General features: G+C 34.5%; 1 protein-coding gene across 1 annotated transcript in view; it reads left to right on the plus strand.

Annotated features, from left to right (window-relative positions):
- The window catches only part of LOC131427904 (uncharacterized), a 128,887-nt gene that overhangs the window by 19,359 nt on the left and 96,304 nt on the right, over nt 1-13,224 (plus strand). The window contains exon 2 of the mRNA XM_058591482.1: nt 4,011-4,437. The gene's annotated coding sequence lies outside the window, so the exon portion shown is untranslated. The remainder of the gene's footprint in view (nt 1-4,010; nt 4,438-13,224) is intronic.

A 13,224-nucleotide genomic window follows, 5' to 3' on the forward strand; every position in this document is an offset into this window, starting at 1 on the left:
GAATTTGATAACAATTTATCTCGTAACACCAATCACGTACCCAGAGGAGGGGGGCCTGGCCCCTCCCAAAATCAAAAACAGATATATAATTATTTAGAAGATCTCAGACATGTGTTACAGAAATAACAAGACAGTAAACGTATAGAAATGTAAAAAAATAACAGCTTCAGTGGGAAAGTTTGAAGAGTCCTTTAAAACCACCCGTAAAAGGTACACCGAAAATTAGGTACATAAGCAATCTTCAGTAACATTATTTTTTATTTGGGCCCTTCCCGAAACGAAATCTTGGGTCTTCTCCGAAACTTATCCCACTTGTTTTATTAAGATAATTAGTCGATATGAATTAGTAGTTAGTTAGCTTTGTAGTTGAAATAAGGGTAATTTAAGATTGGGTTTTGTATAATTTGGACAAATGTAATCTGTTGATACAAATGATGAGAAAGTTTTATGCCTGCTGGAGAAGGAGAACAAAAATCTCAGCTCAAGCGGGCTTTTTCCATGCTCCTAAATAAATGAATTAATAAATAAATTAAAACATGAGTGTTTTGTAAGTCAGAGACATATACTGAAAAATATCGTCAGCCCTATTAGAAATTTCAGTTGGATTCTAATATCAGTTGAAATAAAGCAAAATTATACGAATTATTGAAAATGGTGGTTAAGGTCAATAGTTCGATTTATCTAAAATCAGTGAAACTATTACTAAACCGCAGAATGATGATTGCTAAAATCTACAAAAGTTCAAATAAAAACAACATAACAGTTAAGTTACATTGAGTTTTTTTTAACAAAATGTAATCATTAAAACTAATGCCAAAATCAAAGATTATTTTAAAAATCTACTGATCGTTTCAATCGAAATCAACAAAAATATTATTGCATTCATAAACACTTTCTGTTGAACTAAACTATTCATGCTAATTTTATTTTGCTAGTTCAATTAAAAAAATAGTTGAATGGAAATGGATTGTGTCTTAGCTAAGAAATGACAGCAAGTTTATTTGGTGAATTCAACTAAAAAGCTAGCCATTACCTCTAATATCATATATCATTATCAAGGAAATGAGAGTTAAAAAACCTGTTTTAATCCACCTAGTGGTGTAATGATGTCCCGGGTTGGCGGCTCAATGCATAGGGCGCTGGTCTTACAAACCAGTTGTCGTATGTTCGAGCCCCGACCTGGAAAGATACGTAGTGTCAGTAGAATCGTAGCACCCCAGCCATGCACTGGTTCTTTACACTCTTAATCGACTGCGAAGTCTGTTGAAACAGAAGGTCAAATTCCACTACAGGAATGTAATACCGAGGCGCTTAGGTGTAATGATGCCTTTCTCATATCAATCATACTATCATATATAATACTGTGATATTCTTCAAAATAATTTTCTTCGATTCTTGGAAAAATAGCCGAAATCGGTTTGTTTGACCGTTTTACCCCATAACTCCGGACTCGACAGTCCGATTTTAACGGAATTCAGGAATTTAGTATGAGACCTAAGGAGCTTTCATTTGAATCTATGTTTGAGAAAATCGGTTCAGCCATCTCTGAAAAAAGTTGGTGCACTTATTTTAACAATTTTTTGCACATTTTACTCCATAATTCCGGAACCGGAAGTCGGATCCAGATAATATTCAGGAATTTTGTATGGGACTACAAGACCTTTCATTTGAGTCTAAGTTTGTAAAAATCGGTTCAGCCATCTCTGAGAAAAGTAAGTGCAGAATAATGTTACATACACACAAACGCATATACACACACATACACACACACACACATACACACACACACACACACACACAAACACACATTTCGCGTACTCGACGGATCGAGTCGAATGGTGTATGAAACTCGGGCCTCGGTTCAAAAGTCGGTTTTCACAGTGATTGCATAACCTTTGTATATGAGAAAGGCAAAAATCTTAGTTAGCAAGAGTAAGATTTTATTAGTTGTCCCCTTGAATAACTAACTCAAATTAGAAAATCAATTATTTTTTTCGCAAAAATGTTGATTTCGGTCTTTCTGTCTGGTTTAAATGGTATGAGAACGTATTGTGCTAGAGCAAATAATAAGTGTAAAGGGAAAACTTAGAAAACATGAAATCTGAACGATAACAAAAAGCAGTTTTGAACTCAATTTAAGGGGTTACACCACTGTAGAAAAAAAAGAAGGACTTTTTTGGGGAATTATTTTGCGATTCAAAAAATTTAGTAATCCGAATTTTGTATAAAGCTGTCTTTAATATGTATATTTAAGTACAAAAATATGATCAGTTTTAAAAATTGAAAAACAAAATGGCGGCTTGGCGGCATTTCCGCGAAAAGTGATGTATTTTTGACAGCCCGAAACATAAGTCCGGTAAATCTTGACCACTCGATTCAATCTTGACCACTCGATACCTCTGTGGAGATAACTATCGAGAATATTATGTAAAATTTTTGAATCGATTGGTCAAGATTTACTTGACTTATGCTTCTGACCGTCAAAAACGCAGCACTTTCGCGGAAATGCCGCCAAGCCGCCATTTTGTTTTTCCACTTTTAAATTTGATCATTTTTTGTACTTAAATATACATATTAAAAAGTGCTTTATACGAAATTCGGATTACTCCATTTTTTGGACCACAAAATAATTTCCCAAAAAAGACCTTCCCTTTTTTTCTACAGTGGTACCCCTTAATTCTGATCGTAGCAGACCCGAATTATTTTCATCTTTTCTCCCCGTCTGTTGTTCGATTGTAGTGTATAAAATTGAGTTCAAGACTGCTTTATGTCGAAACATAAACCCCAACCTAGTTTAAAAAAGATGTTTTCACGTGCTTGTTCATACATGCCAAAAGTTTAACGTGTATAACGATTTGTGTTGTATTCTTTGAGGATGTGATAGAAGAAAATATACGATGGATCTCGCTCTTACCTTCCATGAATAATGCAAGAGTTGTTACAGACGGTTCTTATCACAAAAGGATCACTCGAACGTGAATTGTCGAGGTATATTTCAACTAACTTCAAGGGAAAGTGATAGCTCAAAACTAATAGAGGTTTATTCTCAATAGGAAGCAAAATTTAAACAGTATCAAATACAAATTCAGAAATTAGCTATACACTCTATTATTCAAATCAAACCATTCCATTCGCATCCTCTCATTCTGATACTACCGCAGAAGGCGATAGAACCCAGTCGTCGCAGACCTATTGACCAAATGTCATAACAGATAAACGGAGAAGTATGAAAAAGGGACTGGTGAGCACTTAGTTCTCTCGCCCTTCGATGATCAGCATTTCGAAGAAAAAATTCTTACGACAAAACCCTAAATATAATGAATGTTCAATTTTCTAATACTCTATCAGGTTTAGTCTTGTATCAGTGTGAATGCACATAACTTATATTCTAAAATGTCAAAATGTCGTTATAGATCACCGTACAATTATAAATAAATGATTTCGCGGAATCATTGTTATATGCCATACTCAAAACGATTGATAATTTTGCCAAATTAACTTCACGATCTCCCATCATTAGGCAAAAAAGACCGCCAACAATACCAGAAAAGTACTTGCAAACGTGCAAAAGTAATTTTCTTGTTTTTCCTCATGTACTGATCTCCGGGTTATCTTTCTCTTCTTCGGTTCTGGCTGTTCGTCGTTGGACGCTGCATCGTGAGATGTAATACCGGCAAAGTATACGTTTCATGCAAATTATTTAACCACACTCTATTAATGCACCCCCAAGTAGTTCACACGCTGTACGAGAGAACGAATTGAATGTAGCTTACATGACTTCTGCTCCGATTTACCACATGGTGCAATGCGTGGGGAGTACCGGAGTGTTAAGAACCAACGCGAAAAATCGAAGTACCATGTGCTAGGATGATCGCGAAATCGCGCGTAATATTGAACTATACAACTTAATAAATGTGAAACTACGCGCATGATTATACGCATACACTACACACACACTCCATAACCAACGAGAAGTATATCCCTATTACAGTGATTTATGTTAATTTCAGGTTCCTACTAGCATCGGTTTTGTACCAGGCGCACATTACTCGTCACACGGACGTCCAACCGATTTGAAGACGATTTTTTTGAAAGGATTGGCCGTGGCTGAGATGCGGTCTGGCGGAAAGTTGTTTGTGTTGTGTGTTTTCAATGAGCCGAGTTCGGAAATAGGTGCCTATTAGTGGCTTCGTTTGAAACCGGAAAGTGAAACAGTGAATTCAAAGTGCGATTAAACGGAATTTGAGGAAGACGCAATAAATTTTGCAGCTGCTTGATTTAGCTCTTCGGCATTAGTGATACATTAGTGAAGTGATAATTGCATTCGGATTGTGTTTGTACTGAATGTTACTGGACGAATTGCAGTTTCTTTGGCTCTCTTGAATATCGTGATAGTATCGTGAGAAAACATTAAATTGGCTGTTTTTAAATGTTAAGGTACGTGTTAGTTTATCATTTCTTATGGGAATATGCTTAATAGAAGTATATTTAAAACTCAATTTAAATCTTGATATTAGTTTTTACTAATTTTTATTCAAGAAAGATTATACAATCACTGTCGAAAAGAACTTTCCACCTAAGACTATATATCATCCGAATCAATTTATAGAGATCGTAAAATGGTTAGGTGTTTGCATAAATGTTCTAGAAATACATGAAGCTATAAAAATCTATTGGTATCATGATTTTTAATCATAAAATCTTGAACCATATGGCTTCTCATGGAATTTCATGAGCAAATTGATTGATATCATTTTCATGATAAATGTGTTATTGTTCATGATATCAATCGCTTCGATCATGAAATCATGATCATGATAGTCATGATTCATGATTTTATGATTTTTAATCATAGTCCCAGGAATAGATTTTTTTCCATGTAGGATTTTTTTGAATCTGAATTTCACCAATTTTCAACCTTAGACGGGATGTCTTTCCCACGGTGTCTTATTTACACAATTCAAAAGAGCCACATTAGGCACTTCGTAACTTTATATTACTTGATTTAAACTTTCTAAAAAGTATATGTATGAGCCTTTTGGTATGTGACCCTGCTTCCTAGAAGTAGTTAAAGTTAATGTATATGAAAGTTAAAATGTTAAGTAACTTTTTAAAGAAACGGCCAAACAGTTTTCAACAAAAATGTGTAATTTTACGTTTTTAGTAATTGTTTCGAACATAGTAGATATTGAAAATAATTGCGAAAAATGTTATGTACAAAAAAAATGTTTGTGTTTTTTTACGAAAATGCCTCATATATCCAAAACTTTTGGCGTTAGACCTAAGCTTCTTCGGTGAAGTTTTTTTCTCGTTAGAAGTTCTAATTGTAGAAGACATCGTTTTTCCATTACTTAAGGGAACAAAGTTGTTAAAATAAATTTTTATCATAGGGTAACGGCTCCCTATTTCATCTGAGCTCTTATTTCCATCTCATCCCGTCACCTCATTACTTTGAACATGAATAATATTTTACAACCTACCTGAACCAAACTGTGAAATGTTTTATAATGATTATAAAAGCTATTGTCACACTTTTCCATTGAAAGATATGGTTTTAAATTCTTCAGTGATCGTTTTTTTCATTTAAAATAAACTCACTTTTCAATTTAGGACACATTTTCGTCGTAAGATTTACAGTTCGTCATGTTTCTGAATATCTACTAATCGATTCGTCTCAAAACATGATCACTATTTCGCACAATTACACTACCATTGAATGCTGGATGACTTCATAATTAGTAATGTTCACTAGCCACTTGTTTAGTTAACGATTAAAAACTTCAAAAATTACCCGACAAGCAATAAAAGTCTTCAAAAATATGAGATGAAAGTTTTTCACTTAGTTCACTTGATTGCGCTTTGGTTTCATCTCATTTGGTTTCGCAAAGTTGCCAGGTTTTATCATAATGTTATAAAACAAAATTGTTTATTTTCTTCTAATTATCATCAACAAGTCTAGTAGCACTGGTTTCTTTCCGCTATATATCAACATAACGCTGTTAAATGTATGTGTTTCATCGGCTGTGCACAGAGATGCCAGATATTTTCATAGAAAATATGTATTACTTTGCATAGAAAGTCTATATCTGCTCTAAATATTTGTAAATATGAAAAAAGTACATAGAAAAACTGTATAAAATCTGTAATCTGATTTAAATCAGTATGCGAACGCAAAAATCTATACAATACAGATATATCTGTATAAATGGCATCTCTGGCTCTGCGCTTTGTTTTAAGAAGGGCTAATGCCTAAATAGTAACAATTACTTTTTTGTTTTTATTTAAAGTTCACCAAATAAACTGTTTAAACTATTTAAGCAGTATTTTATATTGACATGTAATATCATTAGGGCTGGGAAAACCACCGATCTTAACCAAGGAATAAATTGTCATTACGAAATCAGAACTGATCTGATCACTAAGTGATTTTGATTTTTGTATGATCATGATCATATCAAGTCGAGATCAGTAAAGATCTAAATTCTAAAAAAATATTTCTGATTCGATCGGAAATGATTGATGTAGAAAAACGTTTTTAATCAGCAAAAGTGCCCGGAGGGGCGAGTAAATTAGCGAAATTATTAAATTTACCTAAAATGAGTATTGAAATATGATGCCTTCAAACGGTTGAACTAAAGTAATGCACTGATAATTTTAGTCAATCTATATGAGCTTGGGTGCATCAACCGCTGGGAATTGGAATTTTGCGACGGCTATTCGATCGTAGCGCGTTCTGTGTGTTTGAAACCCTTCGCTCCTGTTACTTTTGTAAATTAAATTCATGTCAAAAAGCATTTTATTGCTAATGCATGAACATCATCATCGGTATCAAACAGCTAGAAGTAAAACAGTCTGCTGGAAGTAAATCAATGATCGAATTTGAAGCATAAAATTTTTGCGCATACCTGAAAGATTACGAGATGATCATTCATTAACATTTTCTAATTTGTCACGAAATCTTTTTCATCTTAAACAAGGTTAACTTTATCACAACACCGCTGTTAGATAAACACTTGTTATCATAAATTTCTCAAATCGAATGAACACAATTTCACCAAACGCTTTAACCATCGATGTTTTTTTTCATTGACATTTTGAAGCGACGCGAACTGATTTCAACTTAAAAAGTAGTTGATTTTGCATTGCGATTATTGTTTTGCTTTCAACTGTCTCCGGCATTTGACAGCATTCAAAACAACATATTTTTCAACTACTTGAATATATGCAAATCAAAAACCATATTGGTTGAATCAAAAAGAAATTAGTTAAATCGCAAAAATCAAAAACTGCGATATCGCAATTTTATTATCGAAGGGTTCTCCGTGTGGTTCTTAAAATGTCGTATGTTGTCTCATAGTTGTCATTAGGCCTTAGAATTCTAACATTTTGAACCTGAATTCCTGAATTAGGTTAGAATTCTAACATTTTGAACCTGAAAGTGTAACAGTGGAATATTTTGTTTTGATTGCTGTCGCCATTGCTAATTTATAGGATGAATAAAGGACCAACGATAGGATGGATAAAAATCCATTGAGATGAAATTATGAGCAGAGTAGTGAACACATCATAAGTGTTTTTAGCTGTTTTATGAATATTGGTTAAATTTTCAAGAAATGTGAATCAATTCTCAACGTGGAGCAATGCGAATGAAGTAGTAATATGAAAAAGTTATAGTGATTTTAGTGTCTAAATCGGGGTTTTGAGGCGACGTTCTTACAAATGAGATGAAATAGGGAGCCCTTACCCTAGCAGGCTTTGCACATTTTTTATTGTGATCAAATCACGAGGTATATTGTTGTGAATGAGTTCTCCAAAAAAATACGTATATCGGATCAACGATTTAGCAACTAGAGAATTAATTTCACGTTTTTGTCGATTCAAACCACTGTACATTGCTTAACATTTTCTTTGAATCATTGCAGTAGGTTCATCAATTAACTAGAAGATACTCTGGATGATTTTCAGCACTTGAAAATATTTTTACACACAAAAATGTAATTCCGACGTAAACACCTTTTGGCTCGCTTTTTCTGCTGTGTATGAAATTCATAAATATTTTTTCGTCAGTGTAAAATTGAACCCCGCAATATCCGTATACACTGCATCTATGTGCGTCGTCTATATTTGTGTGATGAAAAATTAAATAAATTAAATGATACCATCGAGCAGAAACGGCCAGAACGCCGGATAGAAAAGATGTCGTATTCCATCACAACAATGCCACATCCCACATTAGTTTGGTCACTCGCCAGAAACTGTCACAACTTAGATGGGATGTGCCACCGCATCCATCATATTCTCCCAATCTTGCACCATCGGATTGTTGTTTGTTTCGGTAGTTACAAAATCCATTAAATGGAGTAAACTTCTATCTAAATGAGAGAGAGAGAGAGAGAGAGTTAAGAATCGTTTGCTTCAGTTTTATGCTAACGGGACTAGACAGGGGCTACTATAAGCGTGGAATTTTAAAATCACTAGCATGATGGCGAAAGATAGTGAAATAAAATTTTATCGAAATTTGAAAAAATCGTTTATCTTAAAAAAAAAAAAAAGAAACTTTTTACTTCCCGAATCACCCAATGAAACAAATGCAAACAATTTGGTGGTACTTTACGTGAAAGTAAGAAATTAGAACATATTTTATTTTATTTTTTCTAATATAAAGTTCGTAAAATACCATCTGACGATGATGATGATGCACTGTATCTTCTAATAACCTCACTGCATACCTCAATTATCACCATTCATGGAGTAACGATTTAAATTGCCGGTGACACTGGTCGAAGCTGCGGTAGTTCAATTGCACTTGATCTACTTCACGATGACAGCGCACTCGTGGGATCTACAACAAAACAGGTTGAACGAACTGCTACCAAACGGATTGGAACGATTATTACTAACTGTTCAGTACCAGTGTGTGGCGGTTTTGTGTGAAATCTGATCTTGTCTTGCATACCACCTAGCATAGATCAAATTATAGAAGCTGTTTGATCAGTATTCAGTCCATATACAAACTGATTTTACCGATACGGACGTATGCTGACCGACACCGAAGGGGAGCTGGGTGAGTTTTCCATTTCATTGAACACAAGACTGCGACTGTGTGTCGAAAGGGAATCCGGTCAGGTGACTAATCATGGCATCACCGGCAGACGTGCGGACGGACGGACGGACGAACGACTGGAAACCGTGTTACACGTACTGTGTCGGCGTGAGTATTGACGTCGAGGTGATGGTCAGCTTGGTTTCTTTCTCGTATGTAATTTTGTCGGGACACTCAAACAGGTGACAGTTTTCCCCCTTTACAGCATAGCATGCGGTTGGTTACTGATAACAAGCCACTTTGTGGACGCGCAGATAATCGAAAGTAGAAATGTCTTATTTGAAAACTGACATTTTGATATCCCGCTGACAATGATTTCCGCTAGACGATCAGTTGGTTCCTTCAACGGATGTGCATGTGCAGGGAAGACCATCGACGGCCGAGTGTATCCATTAGGGTGGGACAAGGTTGTATGGAAAAAAATGGATAGATTTATTTTCTCACTCCACAAAACTTTTCGTGTTCTTTGCAAACCGTTAAGTCGATCGGTGAAACTATATTTTCGCGTCCGAAGTTTAAAGTTTGTGGTTTAAAATGTGTATGGGATTTAGTATGTGTCTTTACAGTAAGTATTGCAACATGGTTTGTCACCTAAAAAGAATCTTCATACTAAGCTGAGTAATTATCCTGAAGACATCAAACAACTCAGATCAACCGTTATAGCATAATAAAAGAAAGTCAAATCATATTATGGCCACTAGCAGCAGTGGTGCTAGATAAATTAAGTAATGAGCCATTGCTCGGACCTTGTATTGGTTTTCTTTCAATAACTTTTTCTATATGTCAATAATCGTTCTAATATGGTATACCCATATATTAAAAAGATGGCCGTCTTTTCGAATTCAAAACATATATAAAATTCCATATATATATATATATATATATATATATATATATATATATATATATATATATATATATATATATATATATATATATATATATATATATATATATATATATATATATATATATATATATATATATATATATATATATATATATATATATATATTGAGTTAAACTGCTTTCAGTAATAATTACTGAAAGAACATAATTTATTATACCTATTTGGGAAAATCATGGTCAGAAAAAGTTCATTTAACTACCATTCGTGAAAAAATTAATTCGAGAGGATTTCTAAAAAATCTTAGTGACTGAAAAAATCACTTTCGACATTTTTATTCATGAAACCAGCATCCACAAAACTCTGATCCTCGAGGATCACAAGTGATTTTTTGTGTCAGCGAAATTTGATGACGAATTTTCATCCAAAGAAATATCGCTAAGAAGATAATCGAAAGGGAGAAGAATCTCCGATGATACTTCGATGCTAAGTCTCTACTACGCTTTAGTTCGCCACCGAAGTGATTCGTGTAAGATTTAATTATTATAGTATAAAAATCTCTACTGAATAAGTTCGCAAATAATGACTGCAATATTTTCGATGCACGTAGGGTGGTTAATATGAACCAGGGCCGCTTTTACATAGGGCTAGTGGGGGTTAGTGCCCCTGGGCCCATTAATACGTAAAAGCGGCGCTGATATGAACAACATATTTTACCACATTCCAGATAGTCATTATAGCGACGAAAGACTGTTTTGATTCCAGCTAGCTGATTACACTGTACTATTTAGATTAAACCAAATAAAACGCTATTTAGCATGAAATTGAGCGGAGAATTGTCAGCAAGTCACGAACACACAGTAGGCGCAATGTTTGAACGGCTCATTTGAATTGACAGAGCGGTAGTCTGCTTTCTTGTGACTTCTGCGTACGTTTTTGAATCTAAATGGCATGGAATGGTAAATATTTTTTTATCACCTGCATAAAAAGCTTTGTGATTGTTTTTATTAAGGTTTTTTTTATCATTACAAATATTATTTATCATAGCACTTTTTGCTTTTACTAATGATATAGTGCCGAAAAAATTTCAAATACACCAGCACTATTGATCCGATTGATTACATTTTTTGAACATTTTCAGAATGGTTCAGTTTTTGTTCATCTACGAATTTATTCATCATGTATTCTGCAAAGGGCTGAGATACAACGGCTATGAAAATTCATTTCCAAAAATCTTCTGTTCAAGAATCATATACGATATATTCAATGTGCGAACTTTTTTCTTGAATATCATCGAGTAGAATGTTTGCTAGTGAAATTTTTCAACTGATTTTTTACCATGCGAAATCATTTTTAGGGAGAATCGCGTTGTAAAAAAATCAGTACTGAACTTTTCTGCAGTGAGTTTTTTGATCGGTGATTTTTTGTCTAAAAAACTTTCAGTCGCGATTTTCGAAATTGTGATTTTTTCCAACACTGCCTTTCGAACCAGGTAGTCGAAATCAGCAAATGTGTGTGTGATCAATAATTTCACTCAATTTTTTCGGAGATGGCATGACCGTACTATGCTCCCATACTAGCTTACTATTTTTTTTGATCCGGCTTTTGGTTCCGGAACTACTGAATGATGTGTAACAAAAATAAAATAATGACAATCATTTTGCTCGTAGATGGCTGAACAAATTTCCTCCATCTATACATAATTCAAATGAATAGTCTCAAGATCCCATTAAAAAAGTCGTGATTTTTAATCAGATCCGACTTCCGGTTCAGGAGATACAGGATGATTAAAGCAAAAATTTCAAGTTCTCATAAATTAATCGGGCTAATCGGGTTTGATAATTTGGAAGTCGATGACAAAATAAGATTATTTCAGTTTTACTGATTTTCGGAAGATATCCAAAAAAAATTATTTGGAATGCACTACGATTTCTCAAAGACGGCTACACTGATTTTCAAATATTTTGAACCAAATGAGATGGTTTTCAATACTTTAGGTGAATTTTACTGACTTCACCTATACTGATTTCCGAATACGGGTTCCGAAAGTGTAGGGAATACAGGAGCTCAATCGTTTTCTCAAAGAATGCCAAATCGAATTTCATAAATGAAAATTCATATTAAAATACTTATGGCCCCATACAAAATAGATGAATTATATTCGATTCCGACTTCCGATTATGGAATTACAGTATGATGAGTTTTTAAAATTCGAACCGAGATGACGATAAAAAAAAGTCATCTAAGTTGGGCTCAAAACTATTCAAATTTATTAACCATACAAACCGTTTTGTGTTATACCGGTACCTGGGTTCCGGTTCTGGAAGTACCATAAATAATGACGAAAAACTCTAAAGTGGAACTCACTTCGACATCTCATGGAATGCTCAATCGATTGTCACACGTTTAGATTCAATGGTATGATTTCATGGTTTCATGTCGGATCATGCAGTTCCGAAATTACATTGTAATGAGTGATTGAAATTCCAGACTGTCATTTAAAACGATGGTCAATAAAGTAACGCCAAGAAAACTAAAGCCACCGAAGAATATTCATGTAAAAAACACATGCGGAGTGATGAAAAAAAGGTATCATCTCACTGTTAGGTGAATTAGGCATGTTTTTTTTTGTAAAACATAAGTTTTTCTAGACTGAAACCTCTACAAAAAATATAGTTTCACTGATCGAGCTAAAATTCTTCATAGTTCTTATGGGACCTAAAAGGAACACGAGAAGTTTTGTGGAGCTGAAATCTGAATTTTGTCCCACCCTAGTCTCCATCCAAGGAATTTTAATGCAGCCCACTTCAAATTTTTTCACCGATAACGTATGATTGTCGCTACCTGAATCGCCGTAAGCTCATTGTAATCATTGACCAAAGGCAATGTTTAAAACAACCTTCGTGGCTCTTTGAAAAAACATTTTATTACTATCAGAACAATTTCAAGCATTCTCTGAGCTTGACCAAATGTTTTGTTATGTGAACGTTCTCTCGTTCGTTGCCATGGATTCAGTTCTGGGAAGATTTTCTGCTAACCGTTGGTTGATAATACTGTGTTCCTTGTACATGATCCTGTTCGTTTTACCTCGTCAGTTGTTCCTTCCACCGATCATGATCCACTTGTATTCCTGACATTTATCTGACTCGGAGAGTCTCGCCTATCGCTTGTTCCACGGGCGCTTTGAAGCGGACACCACCAATCGGATCCAGAAAATTGCAATCATCCCATTATGTTGCGGTTTACTGGCGGGCGTTGCAACAACTGCAAAAAT

Source organism: Malaya genurostris, chromosome 2 (assembly GCF_030247185.1).
Source record: "Malaya genurostris strain Urasoe2022 chromosome 2, Malgen_1.1, whole genome shotgun sequence".
NCBI classification, from domain to species: Eukaryota; Metazoa; Arthropoda; class Insecta; order Diptera; family Culicidae; genus Malaya; species Malaya genurostris.